Source organism: Cervus elaphus, chromosome 28 (assembly GCF_910594005.1).
Source record: "Cervus elaphus chromosome 28, mCerEla1.1, whole genome shotgun sequence".
Taxonomy (NCBI): Eukaryota; Metazoa; Chordata; class Mammalia; order Artiodactyla; family Cervidae; genus Cervus; species Cervus elaphus.
The window spans coordinates 59556638-59574504 of record NC_057842.1 but is presented as its reverse complement, the minus strand read 5'-3'; positions in this window follow the sequence as shown (position 1 = coordinate 59574504).

Genomic DNA, 17867 nt, shown 5'->3' with positions numbered 1-17867 from the left:
GCAGTGGGGTGTGTTCATGTGATGGCATTCTAGTCTATAGAATGAGAGTGGGATTGAATTATGCCATCTGTCTAGCAAGGTTTTTAAAAGTAGGCTTGTCCTATGTACTTACTCTTTCCCTTTTCAACAACCAGGTGTGTGTGTATGTGGTCAGTTGTGTCTGACTCTTTGTGACCCCACGGACTGTAGCCTGCCAGGCTCCTCTGTCCTTGGAATTATCCAGGCAAGAACACTGGAGTGGGCTGCCATTTCCTCCCCTAGGGATCTTCCTGACCCGGGGATTGAACCTGCATCTCTTGTGTCTCCTGCACTGTCAGGCAGATTTTTTTTTTTTAAACCACTGAGCCACCTGGGACGCTCCAGCAATCAGGTACAGGCGAGAACAAGCCCTGAGCTTTCTGAGACCTCCAGATGGAAGGAAATGAATCACCACAAGGAGGAAAGCCCCTCACCCAACAAGTAGGGGCATTTACCTAGGACTGTCATGTGAATGGAAAATAAACCTCTTGTCTGTTTTGAGGTCTATTTGCTATGGCAAATGGCATTACCCCAACTGATATGTCACACAGCTGTTCAATGGTGGGGACAATTTTTAGACCCAATCTGTGTGACTCAAACATTATGATTTTTACCACTAAGGTAGCCCCCCTTTTTTCTAATATTCATGGTGATTATTACTAAAACATTGAAACTTTTACTTTTGTGATCATCAAAATGCTTTTTTTCAGATGACTGATCAATGCATATTTATTGTTTAGTCTTTGGTCATACAACGTTTATTTTTAGGACACAATGATAATTAATCCTAATCCTGGAATTTTAGCATCATTGAATTTTACATTTGAGAAGTTGGAACACCTCTATTTCATTGAAATGAACTAGTTACCTTTGGAAGATAAAAGAGGAGAAAGTGCTGGAGATGAAAAACCAAAATAGAAAAATGGATTAAACAGTATATCTCTGTTTGTGATTCTGCAATGTTCTAAGAGTTCATAAATAAATTATTAATTAGAATTTATAAGCATCCTACAGGAAAGTATTATTATTAGCATTTTCATTTTATAGACAAGAGTGTTAAGGCACAGATTAGATGACTTTCCCTGGATTATACTATTAGTAAAATAAGAAGCTGAAATATGAACCCAGAGAATCTACTTCAGAGGTCTGACCTCAAGCAATATGGTGAATGGTCTCAGACAGGCATGACAGGGAAGTCAAAAAGACTGGACTCTCTAATCTGGAGAGAAAAGAAGGGGCATATCATTAATTCTCTCTTAAGTACAGAATATATTATTGTAAGGAGAATGCTGACTCATATTCTTCATAGCAAGTGACCTTATAATTCTTGTGACTTATTTTATAAAAAGTCATCAAACACATCTTTATACCAAGGATTACTGAAGGCTGAATTGGGATAGAGTGGATATAGAAAAATTCCTTTTAACAAATACATTTTTAAGACTAAGATAAAGAGTAGCATTCTTGTGCTTTAGATGGTTTATATGTAGTTGAATTGGAAGTTCAAAGGATAAACTAGCAGATGAGCTTTAGATGCTTATGTGGGAGACCATGTGAGTTCAATGCATCACCTCGTTTTCCTTTTACATTGGCTTTTTATCATGCTTGAACCATATGATTCTCCATTATGGTCCTTGCTATCTGTATAAGGACTACATGGAAGCTACCTACACGTGGCTGACCCAGGGAAGCCACTTACAAGTTAGTCAGTGATCCATGAGGGGTTCCACCTAAAGAGTCCTGTCTTGGTGGGGCACCCTAAGCTGAGGTGGCATGTGGTCAACCTGAATGGAAGCTCTTTTCTTGTTGAGCATGAAGAGAAGTAATCAGCCACCGCTTGAGTAACAGATGCTGAGCGTTGTTCACTGGCTAAGTCGTGTCCGACTCTTTGTGAACCCATGAGCTGCAGCTTGCCAGGCTTCCCTCTCCTTCTTTATCTCCTGGAGTTGGCTCAAACTCATATTCATTGTTACTGAGGGACTCAGATACAAAATGGAGAATCGTGATGATGTTGTGTAACTATTACAGAATTGTACCTGTCCTTCTTCAGATCTCCATGTTATTTATATTTAAAAAACCTAATTCTTAGTCAACTGTATTAGTTTTGTATTGATGCTGTATTGAACCATAGGCTTAGTGACTTCAAACAATAAAAAAAAAAAATTATTTTGCAGTTCTAGAGGTCAGAGGTCTGAAATGAATCACATTAGGCTAAACTCAAGGTATCGGCAAGACTGGGTTCCTGTCTGAAGACTTTGGGGAGAATGCTCTATGTTTCTTTTCTTTATTTCCTTACTTTTTCCACCTCCAAAAACTTTTTGCATTTCTTGACTCATGTTTCTTGACTTATTTCTTGACTCATGGAAGGAAACTCATCATCTTCAAAGCCAACGATGACTATTCAGGTCTTCCTCATGATACCATCTCTCTAGTTCTGCCTCTTCTGATTAAAGATCCTTATGATTACACTGGGCTCATCCAAATAAGTCTCTTTAAAGTCAGATGATTAGCAAACTTTATTGCACCTGTAGCCTTAATTCCCTTATGCCACATAAAATAACTCCTAGGTCCTGGGAATTAGGATGTGGACGTCTTTGGGAGCCATTATTCAATCTACGACAGCAAGAGTAACACAAGTTCTGTTTTTACAAGCATACGCTGTAAGTATGAAATTCAAAATACTATTTCCTTGCAGCTGTCTGCCATAATATGTAACAGTAAAGTTTAAGGTCCTGTGACATGGATAGGCTAATAGTTAACCTGCTTGGCAAGCATAGATAAACCATGGTGTTTTAAATAAGAAGTCTTGAAGGAGGAAAAGACAACGGGGTAATCCTACCATATATGGCTCAAATATGTCCAAAATTTAAGCATGCTTAATGAAAATTTGTCCAGTACTCAGAATTATGAAGAGTTATAATAATCCGAGTATCATTCAGATCTAAGTGACAAATGAGGCATCATGGATAACTTTTTAGTAAATAGTTTAGCTGCTGATATTTTCAAGAAAGTAAACACAAATGTTGCTATTCCACTGCACACTCAGGAGCACATGGCTGTTGAACAGGGTATCATAGTGAGAGTTTGAAACGATTATACAATTATCTTCTAAGATTTTCCTAGTGAGGTTGTAATTCCCTTACATCACTTTCTCGAAAAACATTCTCCCTCTCTGATAATACCTATCAAGTAATGGGGATCTCACTACCTTCATGAATCACTGGCTTATTTTGATTATTGTCTGAGTGACTTATGCATAAACATGGCCAGTTGAACATGTGCATTTATCTCTGCTCTATCCCTGAAGTGACGATGAGAGACTAAAAAAAAGGAAACGAGTCCACGAGGGCAAAACAAACAGAAATGGATCGGCTTGGTGATCAATTAATATTTAATAAATGAATTAATTAAATTTCAAAGGAAAACATTTAGTTTTCTCCAAGTAAAGAGGGAGATATAATAGGACAATAATCTAAACCAGATTTTCATTCTACATTATTTAAAGTTCTTCTAAACATGTATGTTTGCTGGAAAAATTACATGCAATAAATCTACTCCTAATTTATAGACAGATCCAGTTCTGAAAAAAGTCAAGATAATTGGAATTGAATATGCATTTTCTATTCTTTCCACAATTGAAAATTTATGTCATTTTAATCATCAATATATTGTGTTTACTGTGTGATCTTATCGTCATGAAACATGAAGGTAAAGATTGGTATTATATATGAATATGCTACCTGGGTGTTAGACATTCTGGGCATTATTGCCTCTGAAAGAGATAATGCTGTCTTTAACGTTTTGGAGTGTTAGGCAGAATGTAAGGAAACATTTACCCCCTATCCTGACCTCACAGTTAATTGAAATGAAGGCATTTGCAATGTGCATTAAGGGAAGTAGATGGAGTCAGTGAAGTGATTCCATCATCCTGCCAGTTAATTATTTTATTTTATCTTTTTAAAGTTAGAGCTATACCTCATTGCCTGGCATTAGTGAATTTCCAGTTGTATAAAGAGCAGATGAGAAGTGAAGAACTCAAAAGAGTTGAAAAGGCAGCAGCCCAGTAAGGAGAAGAGAAGAGTTTGCGAGTTCTTCTCAAACCTGATACCTAATAAGAAGCAGTCAAGTGAAAGATCGCTGGCATTTTAAGAGCTATTGTTACTGTGGTGAAAATTCTAGATGGGCTTGGCAACAAAACAGGTGGTGTTGCTATCTCAGTTGGTAACATTATGGTCTTAATTCAGTTTTTTCAACTTACCTGTATAGTTCTACAGTTTATAAAAGATGAACAGTTATACATGATTCTCTTCAGTTTACTAGTTGAAGAAGAGCAGAATGAAGAGTACTCATACCATATCCTAATATACTCATGCCAAAGTCAGCTAAAATTCCTACTTATTCTTTGTAAACTCAAAGTTTAGAGGATGACTAGGGTGAACAATTATCCCAGCTTTCCTAAGACTTTCTGGGTTTAACACTGAAGATCCTGCACCCCAGAAAACCTCTCAGTCCCAGGAAAACCAGGACAGTTGGCGACCTTAAGGCATGCTCCCGGGCTTCAGTCCTGCCGGACCATCACTAAAGCTATGGCAAGTCGTTTGGAATTAGAAATACTATAGTTTGTCCTTCCAAGATCTTTATTCCATTCTGATCACTTATGCTTAACTCTTGCTGATACTATGACTGTAAAGAGTAGGACACAGTACTCTTTCAGTTTAAGGATAAATATTCAACGTACCACAACCCGTCATAGCAATTTCACTCCTAGGATTTAGAGGGAGAACAAAGATGTACATATAAAGATATCCACTACATTATTATTTATTTTTAATAGGAAAAAATGTGAATCAACTTAAATGTCCACACAATGGGGATTAATTTAGTGAAATTCCTTCTATTTATTGATATATAAGGGAAAGAGTATATCCATTAAAATTACTTTTGTGCAAGCTATCCAATGATATGGGAAAAGCTTTTAAAAATAGTGTTAACTGCCGAGGTCGAGCCCTGGCAGGACCAGGAATACCCAAGTGATGAGTGGCATCGGCGAGGAAGAAGACAGACACACAGGGAAGGTTGCGTAGAAGAGGTAGCTTTTTTTTTCATTTTTTGGATAGCTCAGTTTTGATAGAATGAACGTTACCTCCCCCTTAAGTCACACATATTACATCAGATATTGGTTTGTGCTTCCGTCAATATTTTTTTCCCCATGTTTTTCCCCTAAGCATTCATCTAGAAAGTTTCCCATTACAGGGTTTATACTTAAATGTCCCATACATAGTCTTCTTGCCTCAATGGCCTAACATTCTCACTCTAACAAAAACAATGTTCCACAAATCTCAGGTAGAGTGTAAATTCTTTGGACAATAAAACAATACATGGGAAGGGTCACAGTAACATGTTTGACATTTCTGAAAATAGTACCATGAGAAAAACCTGATATTTTTCTTTACCTGAAACCACAAAATCTCAATTTACAACGATTAACTATTAAACAGCAAAAACACCTCTAAAGCAGCAAAACACCTCTATTAATAGTGAGATAATGGCAGAAAAGCTGGTTAATGTAAATCTTCTATTAAAATCCTATATACCCCATTTTCTAATTTTACAAAAACACCCATAATATCCCATGTTGTTTAAAGAAAGGGAAACAATGAACAAATAGCAGCAAGGAAATAGCAATAGTGAAAACCCTCTCAACCAAGGAGCAAGTAAACTAAAGCAGTACATCTACTTCTAAATCTAAATGCCTCTACTCTTTTCTATTCTAGAAGATTATAATCTTTTAAGCAAGCAGCCAAACTATACCTGCGGCCTTTTCTTCTATGACTTGATGTTTATGGTCGTGTCCTGAGCCAGAGCAATCTTGAGCATTTCCAAAGAGGCTTGGACTTTTCCAGCGAGGCCTTATTACTATATATTATTATTTCCAAAAATTAACAGAAAGCCCAACAACAGTAGACAGAAGGAAGAAAGGGACATACCGGGCCCCTGGGAAAACCTCGAGGGAAGAGCTGCCTTGCAGGGTCCTTTCTCGTCCCATGAACTTGTCACGGACTGGGCACATCCTGGCGGCTCCCGACAGTTAACATCATAATAGATATAAAATCATATAATTGCATAGGAAAAGAAGAAAAGTAGGAAAATATATGACAATGTTAATAATAGGTTATATTTGGGTGACTGTTTCACATTTTATGCTTTGTTTATAATAACCATAAGAATCATTATTGAGAAAAACATTAACTCCTATATAAGTTCTTCAACTTTATCTAAAGAGCATTTTCTCTAAGGTATATTTCCCAGTTCTGCCTTCAAATATTCTGAATCGAGGTCTGAATGAAGCTCTTGAAACAGTGATTTATACATCACCCTGGAAGATCCCAATTTGTGTGATGTGAATTGCTTGGAGAAACACCAGCTGGAATGTGAATTTCTATCCTTAATCTATTTCTCTATTTTTCTTTATTTAGCAAGTTAGTCTAGCATACAGGTAGAAGAGCTGGTTCTATAATTTGTGGGTTGTCAAGGCACCATCAGCTGCTCAACAAAAGTTACGCCTCAAACTGATTAGTGATAGGAAGTTTACCATTAGAGATTCATTCCTTTAGCCTGTAATTTACCACTGAGAGAATGCATCAGATCATTTTTGGAAGTTTGTGAATATCTATGCATATGTGTGCATGTGCACGCGTGTGCGCACACACACACACACACACACAGAGTTCCCCAGGCCACAGTCAAAACCTCTGAAATCATAACCTCTGAGCTGAAGGCTGAGAGATCACACTGACAGGTCTCCATACGTGATTTTGATGTTCCCTCCTGTTTAACAACTATCACTGTGGTCTAAGATGATAGTTTTATTAAAACAAAAATACCCTTAGAAGGGTAGGACTTCAAAGCTGTTATTAATTATAAGCATCTTATTAAAATTGAATTTGTTGGGTCTGTTTCTTAAAGCGAACTTTGATAAAGTTAGAGTAAAAGAACATGAAGATCTTGGTACAACAATTAACAAACAAACAGCCCCTAAAAGTGTTTACTGGAGGTCTTAGAGATTGACTAAGTGCCAGCCTCATCATTCTGCATAGGCTAGCCCCTGGCACTGCAAGGGTGCTTTTACCAACTCCAAAACATAATTAGGTGTTATTGGTGAGTAAAGTTGAAAAAGTTAAATTGCTCACGCTTAACAATAGTGGAATAGTCAATGCAGCAGAAAGTAGCTATTTCATTAGTGCTTTTTGCAAGACCAGTAAGTGGTTCATTATCAATTATGCAGCATTTATGCAGATTTGCTTTAAACTTACACCTCCAAGGCCACACTGGCATATTCCTTAACTTTCTCCTGGATTTCAATGGCTTGTCTTCAAGTCTAGGCCTCTGACGTGTTTTCCTTCTATGAGATGGGCCAGTTCAGAAGGGAAAGAGATAATTTCTGCCTCTAAAATTATTTTTTAATGGAATGTATTTTACTCTCTTACTTGCTAGATTCCAATGCTGGCTCACTCTTTTGAAGAATGAGGTGAGAAATAGATAAGTCTTCTAACATCTGAGGTAGAGGTCATAGGAGTTTTTAATCAGAGAAAAATGGCTTCTCAGAACTGTCTTGGTATCCCCTTGAAGACCCAAGAAAATGCGGCAGAATGTTCTCTTCGTGTATGTCAGAGAAAAGAAAAGAGTTTGGGCAGCTGTAATTTGTGCTGGGACTATTCTGTATTCAGAAACTTAATTCACTTTCTTGTCTTTAGTTTACCAAAGGAAGGGGGAAGACCATTTTTCTTACAGAGTTGTTATAAAACAGAGTTACTTGAATATAACAAGACAGAGGAGAAGGCTAATTGTTCCACAGAACAAGTTCATTCTTAAAAGGAACTGGAATAATGAGAATAGGAAAAGGTCAGTTGGAAAGATAGTGTGTGATTAAGTAAAGAATTAATCAGTTCCATTCAAACTCTCCCCTCCCACCTTCCCAGTGTAGACTGTGAAGTGACTTGTGTTAAGAGAGCTGGTTAACAAAGGCAAGATCATGGAGAGAGTTTGAGAATCAGTGACCGGGGCTGGGCATGTGGACCAAGTCGCTTCAGCCATGTCCCACTCTTTGCAACCCCATGAACTGTAGCCCACCAGGCTGCTCTGTCCACAGGATTCTCCAGGCAAAAATACTGGAGAGGGTTGCCGTGCCCTCCTCCAGGGGATCCTCCCAACCCAGGGATCAAACCCACATCTCTTATGTCTCCTTCATTGGCAGGCTGGTTCTTTACCAGTAGCACCACCTGGGAAGCCCTGACTAGGGCTAGATCTGAGTTATTTTTAGAATTTCAGCCCTTGCCTGAATAGATTTTGGTGATACATGTGTGTACTTGACCTAGATACAAGGGGCGTTCTGTCTAGAACACCACAAGGCTGTCCTCTGCCTTCTATCTTCTCTGAGCATCTGGAGATTCCATTCTGGAGCATCCATGTGTCATCTCCCTTTTCCAGGCTGTATTTACACCCACCCCACAAACACCATATAACCTGAGTGTAGGCATTAGATAAGCCTGTGTTGAATGAAAGAGCCATTCTGCTCATCCTTTTTGTGCAATCACTTCTGTGAGAATCTCACAGAAATAAAAGATTCTGGGAAACCTAACATTTTGCTGATGATCTGACAGAATAGAATGTTAGAACTGGAAAGCAAATCCTAAGTTGCTGGGACCATTTGTAGATAAGAAACCGAAGGCCTGAGAGGTTAAGATAAAAATACTGACATGGAAACTTAAAGTACAACTTAAAATAGGATATACTCTTTGCTGGATAGTCACCTACGTGATCCTTTACTCAAAACAGCTTCCTGAATGGGGTAAGATGCTTATTGCCACCTATAAATTAATGGCTTGGAAGCAGAGAGATTAAGTCATTTTTTAAAAGCAGCTTGAACATGGCCTCGATCAAGAACTCAAACCTCAGAATTTTAAAATCTGAACAGTATTCTTTTCCTTATATGAAGATGTTTCTCAAGGGCTTCCCAGGTGGTTCAGTGGTAAAAAATCTGCCTGCCAATGCAGATGTGTGTTCAATCCCTGGGTCGGGAAGATCCTCTGGAGAAGAAAATGGCAACCCACTCCAGTATTCTTGCCCGAGAAATCCCATAGACAGAGGAGCTTGGTGGGCTACTGTCCTTGGGGTTGCAAAGAGTCAGACACAACTGAGCATGCAGGTGCACAAATGTTCCTCAAAGCTGACTTGTTGAAAGACCTCCGAGAGCATAACACTGACTGTAAAACACCATTTTTATTGCACCATCTCACAGGATCCTGCCTGAAATCCAGAGGTATTTAGGGAGCGAGGCTGGGTTTGCAGAAAGACATGCTAGCTACTGAACCTACTCCGCTGCATCCATCCTTTTGTTTTATGCTGTGCACCCTCACTTACCTGACCTTGGACCAAGAGCTGCGGTCAATCTTCCATCCCTAGTGCTATTCGCAGTCAAGTTTCACGCTGAACCCTAGCTTCAGGCAACCACTGATCTGCTGTTTTTTAGTTCCTATAAAATTTCACATAAATGAAATCATAGAATATTTTGGTCTTTTCACCTCGTGTAATTACTGAGGTTCATTCACACTGTAGCATGTGTTAGTGATTTGACCCTTTTCGCTGCTGACTAGTAATCCTGTGCATCAGTGCACTGCAGGGAAGAAAGTCCAAACTCTAACTCAACATATGAACCTTTAATAACCCGAGTGCTGCCCATTTGTCCGTCTGCTTCAATCGACTTCCTCCTCCCGGCCCTAGCCCGGCATTTTACTCTCGCAATACTGAACACCTTGCAGGTTCCAAGTGAATAATGTTCTCCCTTCCAATGTGCCTTTTCTAATAAAAATATTAATACAGTATAAGTAATAAAGCTCCATGGCTTTGAACCCCCTTATGATGCTCTCATTCAATTCTGATCAGATCCGGCACCGTATTTCTGTACTTGACTCATTTCTGTCTTTTCAGAACTCAACTCAGAAGACATCTGCTGTAGGAGGGCGTGCCACCTTTAGCCATCCCACCCCAATCCTGGCTGGGTGCCCCAGCGGTTCATAGCTTCCTCTTTGTGTCACATCATGTTACAAACACTTGCTCACTGGTTTGCTTCCCCGAACTTGTCAGATTACAAAGTCACTGAAGGAAGGGAACATGTCTTTCTGCCTTTAATGTCTAGTCATTGTGGCACATGATAGAGATTTAATAAGCTTGAGAATACAAGAATTCTATCCATTGTTTCTCTGTCTTGTGGCTAAACGTTCTAACTGCTCATGAGCCAAATGGAGGAAGAATCTCAGCACCATCAACAAGAAAGAAAGGGTAACTGCAGGGAATCATTTCCAAACGCAGTTGTTTTGTGTAACGTTGGTAGGCTAGAGTTACTACAACTTGTATCACAGATTGTTTGTAGGCACTTCAAGGATTTATGGGCTTCCCCGATGGCTCCGTGGGTAAAGACTCTGCCTGCAATGCTGGAGACACAGGATACACAGATTCAATCCCTGGGAAAATCCTCTGGAGAAGGAAGTGGCAACCCACTCCAATATTCTTGCCTGGAAAACCCCGTGGGCAGAGGAGCCTGGCGGGCTAATTCCAAAGGGTCGCAAAGAGTCGGCATGACTAAGCATGCAGGCAGAGATTTATACTTACATTTAAGTTTTTCCAGCACAGATAGAAACAGCTTCATTGAGCCTAATAAAAAATACTAGCACTAGCCAAGCAGTAAAGATGCTTAGTCTTGGAAGGAAAGTTATGACCAACCTAGACAGCATATTAAAAAGCAGAGACATTACTTTCCCAACAAAGGTCCATCTAGTCAAGGCTATGGTTTTTCCGGTGGTCATGTATGGATGTGAGAGTTGGACTATAAAGAAAGCTGAGCACCAAAGAATTGATGCTTTTGAACTGTGGTGTTGGAGAAGACTCTTGAGAGTCCCTTGGACTGCAAGGAGATCCAACCAGTCCATCCTAAAGGAGATCAGTCCTGGGTGTTCATTGGAAGGACTGATGTTGAAGCTGAAATTCCAATACTTTGGCCACCTGATGTGAAGAGTTGACTCATTGGAAAAGACCCTGATGCTGGGAGGAATTGTGGGCAGGAGGAGAAGGGGACGACAGAGGGTGAGATGGTTGGATGGCATCACCGACTCGATGGACATGAGTTTGAGTAAACTCCGGGAGTTGGTGATGGACAGGGAGGCCTGGCGTGCTGCACTTCGTGGCGTCACAAAGAGTCAACACGAATGAGCGACTGAACTGAACTGAACTGAGCCAAGCGGTGTGACCTTTCTCGTCAATCTCAGTTTTAGCTCCACAAGAATACTCCTTTAAGCTTTCAAATTTTAATGATTGTAAATTCATCATCTGTTCCTCAAGCCTTAATGGTAAGAGCAGCTTTCAGTAACAACTACACTCTGGTCCCTTTCTGTCTTCAGTTCAGTACCTAGCAGTTCTTCTTATGAAATTCTCCCTGTTAAAATACACAATGTACTTTCTGTCTACTGACTATACCTTGACTGATGTGTCTTTTTCATAGGCTTGTTGTGAACATTAAAATAATTATCCATGGAAAAGGCATAACAGTGCCTGGCGCCTTGAAAGGACTCAGCAAATGTTAACCAATGATACCACTAATTACTATTTTCATGGCTTAAGAAGAACTCTGTATCTGTTGTGACTATTTCCTTTTATTACTATTCTTCCTCAGGAACAATAAAGGAAAGGTTAATCATAGGTCACATGTTTTTGTTTTGGATTACTCTGTATTTATGCATCCTTTTGGAGTTGTTTCAAGTTCCGTAGGAAGCAAGGGAATCTTGGTCCCCAGATCAGCTATATGGGGGTTACTTAGTTTTCACAATAGCAACTGCCATGCCATTATCTATTTACTATTGTAAATTTTTTAAATTAAAAAAATTAAAAATCTCTAGGAAAACTGTTTTGCCTGTGAATCCCCCACACTAATCTCCCAAACAGAGAAATGAACGGAATGCTGAACATATATGGATAACTCACTGATTCTTTTTGAGGCTCCTCTTTTTTCTTTTCTTTCTTTCTTTCTTTTTTTTTTTTTTTTACTGAATTCATTCCTAACAGCTTCATTGGTTTCAATATGCGCCTCTCTTTCTGAGTTCTTTGCAGTTTGTATTCTGTCTCTTTTAAACCCTTCTATTTGACATATTTTCTACTAAAAAAATCCCAGTACATTCCTCTGCTTACACTTAGACACTTCATTCTCATTACTTCATATGTTTCTCTAGTTAAATGATTACTGTAGATTTTAATTTTCCACTCAGTGATCCCAGCGGATTGTCCTCCAGATCTTTTGCTGTGTAAGTGGGCAATGCTCTACTTATTCTTAGACCAATCTGTAGGGAGGAAGAAGGATGAGTTTATGATTATTGGTCTCCTGAGATGCCCTAGAAATATTCCTTTATGCTACAGAACAATGGGAAAATAGACTTTGGGGGTTTTGCTTCTATATCTAAGTGTAGTTATATTTATGAGCCTGAGAGATGTGAGTTGGTTCTGCCCTTACTTGTTAGTCAACATATTAGCATTTTAGCTAGAGTTCAAGAGGTGAAGATGCCATGTGAGTGTGACTCAGAGAGAGAGACAGAGAGAGTCAGAGAGAGACAGAATGAGAGAATGTGAGCATGAGCATGTAATGCGTGTAAGTGTGTGTGCACGTGTATGTGTTGGGGAGTTTAGATAGGGCTGTGAGCGGGACTCTGACTAACAGCAGCAATTTTTGCCCTGTATTTCATCAGATTGCCTGCTTTAAAAGCCTGAAGAGGCAATGTCGGCAGTATTAACAACTATACTGGTGAGACCTTTTGAAATGTTACACTTAAACAGTTTCACATGCTTTGCCTGACCTTAATAAGTCCACTTATAGCCATAGTCGTGTCTGACTCTTTGTGACCCCATGGACTGCAGCACGCCAGGCCTTTCTGTCCCTCACCAACTCCCAGAACCTGCTCAAACTCAAGTCCATTGAGTTGGTGTTGCCATCCAATCGTCTCATCCTCTATTGTTCCCTTCTCCTCCTGCCTTCAATCTTTCCCAGCATCAGGGTCTTTTCCAATGGGTCAGTTCTTTGATTCATGTGGCCAAAGTACTGGAGCTTCAGCATCAGCATCAGTCCTGCCAATACATATTCAGGACTGATTTCCTTTAGGATTGACTGGTTTGATCTTGCAGTCTAAGGGACTCTCAAGAGTCTTCTCCAACACCACAGTTCAAAAACATCAATTCTTTGGCACTCAGCCTTCTTAATGGTCCAACTCTCACATCCATACATAACTACTGGAAAAACTTATAGCCATACATTTCAGAAATTCCTTTATTGAGGAAAATATATATTTTTTCCTGCTTCTGTTTCATATATGCTCCCGCAACTGAGCTCAATCTAAGCTAAAAGAATATTCCTATAGTAGAGCAACTTGAACTCAATCAAACTAACCAAAAGAAAACATTATCTCCACTAACAAGGTTTCTATTCTATAAGGAATAGGAATATGTCCATATAAATAGAGATAGTTAGAGAGAAAGTTCTGGTGAAATGTTCTTCCTATTTTTGTTACACAGTGAAATTTTGTCAACAGCAACCCTCTCAGGGTCTTACATACAACCTTTATATAGAGAAAATATTTCATGGTCAAGGAAATGGGGAACAGGCAAAAGACAATTCAAACTCCTTAATACATCTTTTTGTCTCCTTTGGGTAAAATCATCCCCATGAGATTTTCCTCTTTTATTCCCTGAACTGTCAAAGGGTCTTCCTTCATTGTAAAGCCAAGAGCTCTTTTGGCTCCTTTTATAAGCTGGCCAATTTATTCCCACTGCCTGTTAGTGTTTAATTATCCAACCACCTCACACTTAGAACTCATTCTAACTGCTGAAAAATTGCTATCTGGCGTCTACTTAGCTCTTTCCTTATGTGTATATTACACATGATTGACCTCTAGGCTTTTTTGATATATATTTTTTATTTTGCAGATTCCCAAGGCTAATTGGTGACAGTAGAAAAAATATAGCTAAATTATTAGTGAATGATTTTTCAAAGGTTGAAAATAATTGGGAAATAAAGAGATTTATGAAAAGAAAACACAACAGTCTGATAACCATTCAGGGAGAAACAACTCTTAATTGTAACACTAATAAAACTTTAAATGTCTCATTATTACACAATGGAAGAATGAACTCTGAGGTCACAATAGTTTGAAATATTAGGAACTTTCAGTTATTTTGCTCTTTTCCTGAGAATATGTGCTTGAGCAATTGAAATCTGGAGACACTCTGCCCTTGAACTGGTTTGCATCCTCAGTATCTCCAAGATGTCATGGTGATAGCCATCATCCATTCATCCACAAGCTTGATGATAATCTCTCCAGAGTCCATCTGTGAAACATTGTATCAGATGGGAAGGCAACAGCTAAGCAATGTGTTAAAACAGATTTGCATAAAACATTCCATCTTCTTCAGGTTGAGCTTGCCGCCTTTACCATTTTTCATCTTATCTGTCCTGGTTCCAGCACCATTTCTACGGAATGTCATTTGGTCACATTTGAGCAGATGGCAGATCTTCTGATCTGCTAACGCTCCACTCAGGATAATGAGTATTCTTTGTGCTGTTCCCTCAGAGCCTTGCTGAGGTGGAGAGTTCTCTGCCCCTCATAGCTTCCCCTGGGGGGAAAAAAAAATCCCAGCATTTCAAACATCTGGTTTCAACAAGTCAGATCTTGGTTGGCATTTAGTAGACCAGCGATAGAAAGTAGCCGCCAGATTGCATGATTCTCTGGGGGCTGGTGGAGAAATCATTTTTCCATTCTCCATTGAGTCCCTTGGGGGTGAGACTCCCAGCGACTTTCAGTGATTTTCTCCAAATTAATATTCTTTACATTAGACTAATTCTTGTTTCAAGAAAGGGATTTACTGCTCTCTAAGTTGAAGACAAACTAAGTATTGTAAATTGTGAGGCTGAAATAGAAGCTCTGGTTTCCTTATTTAGTGGTAAAAAGAGTGAGATTTAAATATTTCTCTAAATGGTATGCAGATGAGAGTCTACTTGGTTGTATTTGTAGGCCTCCATGGGTCCCGTTGTAGTGACATTTTCTAATAATGTCATATTTTCAGTATGCAAAAGTTGAATAAATATGTCTTTGGTCATTTACTGCATGAAAACAACTTCCACTCTGTAGGAGATAAAATGGAGTGTCCTGTATGGACATTTCTATACTTTTTTCTTGGGAAAAATTTTTTGTGAGAGCTATGGTTTTAGTAATTTGAGAAGGCATTCTAGAAATGAGGAAGAACAGAAGATAGTTAAGTGAAATGATATCAAGCTGTTAGAAATGAAATTTTTAAAATTCCAGAGTCAACTTAAATCATTCTTCTTGGACTGTAGCATAAATATTTCACAATCACACACTCTTCTTTAAGGATTGACATTTTAAAAGATGGAAACTGAAAAGATACTTGTTTTATTTCTAGAAGAATGGTTGAAAACTTATTCCCAAAGAAAAATTACTAAGAATCTTTCCTCACATATGGAAATTTTTTTCTCCAATAGACTTTTTATGCTAAAGTGTTTATTATAATAAAAATTTATTTTAACAGTAATGGCAGAGACTTAGAACAACAGAATCTCATACTAATAACACTTTTTCAGTAAACTTGGGAAATTGGTCTTTGAATTTTAAGAAACCAGAGGGATAAGGCACCAAAAAATGTGTAAAAATATATTTTTCCTTTGTAATTGCTATAATTTGTAAACTCTGAAACACTTTATGAAAAATAAAATTATTTACTTTCCTCTAGTTTCAGATATATCATTTATATATTTTTTGCCTTTTCCCCGTAACCACCAAAACAGGCCTGACATGTATTCATTTGGCTTATTCTATTTTATGAGACATGTGGTAACATCCTTTTTTGTCTCCTCTGTTGCACTTCCCATACATTTTAATTGGTGTATGGTACTTTTAAATAGGGAGAAGGAAATGGCAACCCACTCCAGTGTTCGTGCCTGGAGAATCCCGTGGACAGAGGAGCCTTGTGGGCTGCCGTCTGTGGGGTCGCACAGAGTCAGACACGACTGAAGCAGCTTAGCAGCAGCAGCAGCAGCATTTTTAAACATTCAAATACCAAGTTTTCTATTTTATTTTTAAAGTTTATTAAAATTTTTATATTTAAACAGATGATATATAATGTTTTGTTAGTTTCAGGTATACCACCTAGTGATTGAACATTTGCTTCCATTAAAAAATAATCCCCATGATAAGTCTCGTAGCCATCTGTTCCCACACAACATGATTACAATGTTACTGACCATATTCCTTGTGCTGTATATGACATCCCTGTGGCTTACTTATTTTATAATGAGAGGTTTGTATCCCACTTCAAATCCCTTCATGTATTTTAGCCCTTCACTCTCCCCCCACTCCATCAAACACTCATTTGTTCTCTGTATCTATGACTCAGTTTCAGCTTTATATTTGTTCATTTGTTTTGCTTTTTGAATTCCACATAAAGTGAAATCAAACAATATTCGTCTTTCATTTTTTGCCTTATTTCACTTAGTGTAATACCCTCTAGGTCCATCCAAGTTGTTGCAAATGGCAAAAATTCATTCTTTTTAATGGCTGAGTAATTTTCCATTATATATATGATGTACATATATATCATATATATATATATATACATACCACATATTCTTTATCCAGTCATTTTTTAATGGACACTTAGATTGTTTTCATATCTTGTAATTATTTTAAATAATGCTGTAATGGACATAGAAAGGCATGTATTTTTTTAATTAGTATTTTTGTTTTCTTCAGATAAATATCCAGAAGTGGAATTGCTAGACTATATGGTAATTCTGTATTTAACTTTTTGAGAAATCTCCATGCTGTTTTCCATAAAAGCTGCATCCAGTTTACATTCCTACCAACAGTGCATGGGGGTTCCTTTTCTCCAAATCCTCAGCAACACTTTTATTTGTTGTGCTTTTAATAATAGCGATTCTGACAGGTGTGATGCTATGTCTCACCGTGATTTTGGTCTGCATTTCCCTTTTCCTTCCCCACGTCAGGGAAGTTTTCGGCTAGTATTTCTCGGGATGAGTTCTCTGCCCCTTTCTGTTTGTCTTCTTTTTCTGAGAACCCTATAAAGTAAATGTTAGTATACCTGACATTGTCCCAGAGGTTTCTTTAACTATTCTAAGTTATAAAAGTGTTTTTCTTCCTGTCTAATTCGTGTGATTTCTACTAATCTGACTTCTAGACCACCGATCCATCTGTTCCTCTGTATCAGCTGATCTACTGCTGATTCCTCTTAGTGTATTTTAAAATTTCAGTTATTATATTTTTCAGCTCTGTTTGATTCTATTTCCTCTTGTTTAAATGCTCACAGTGTTCATCCAATCTCTCCTGAGTTCAGAGAATATCTTTATGATCCTTACTTTGGACTCTTTATTGGGTAGATTGCTTATCTCCACTTTGCTTACTTGTTTAGTTCTTTTTCTGAAGTTGTCTTTTCCTTTGTTTGAAACATATTCCTGTCTCTCCTCATCGTGACCAGTTCTCTGTGTTCATCTCTCTATTAGGAAGGTCAGTTACATTTCTTGATATTGGAGGAGTGGTCTTATGTAGGAGATGACCTATAGGGTCCAATATCTTGCTTCCCTCTGATTGTCTGAGCTATATACTCTAGGGGCACTCCCGATGTGGGATACATGTACTTTTCTTTCACGTCCAGGTCAGCATATTGTGGGCATGTTGGTGCGTGGGTGGGGCTGGGCCCTGGCCTGCATGGTTTTGAAGCTGTGC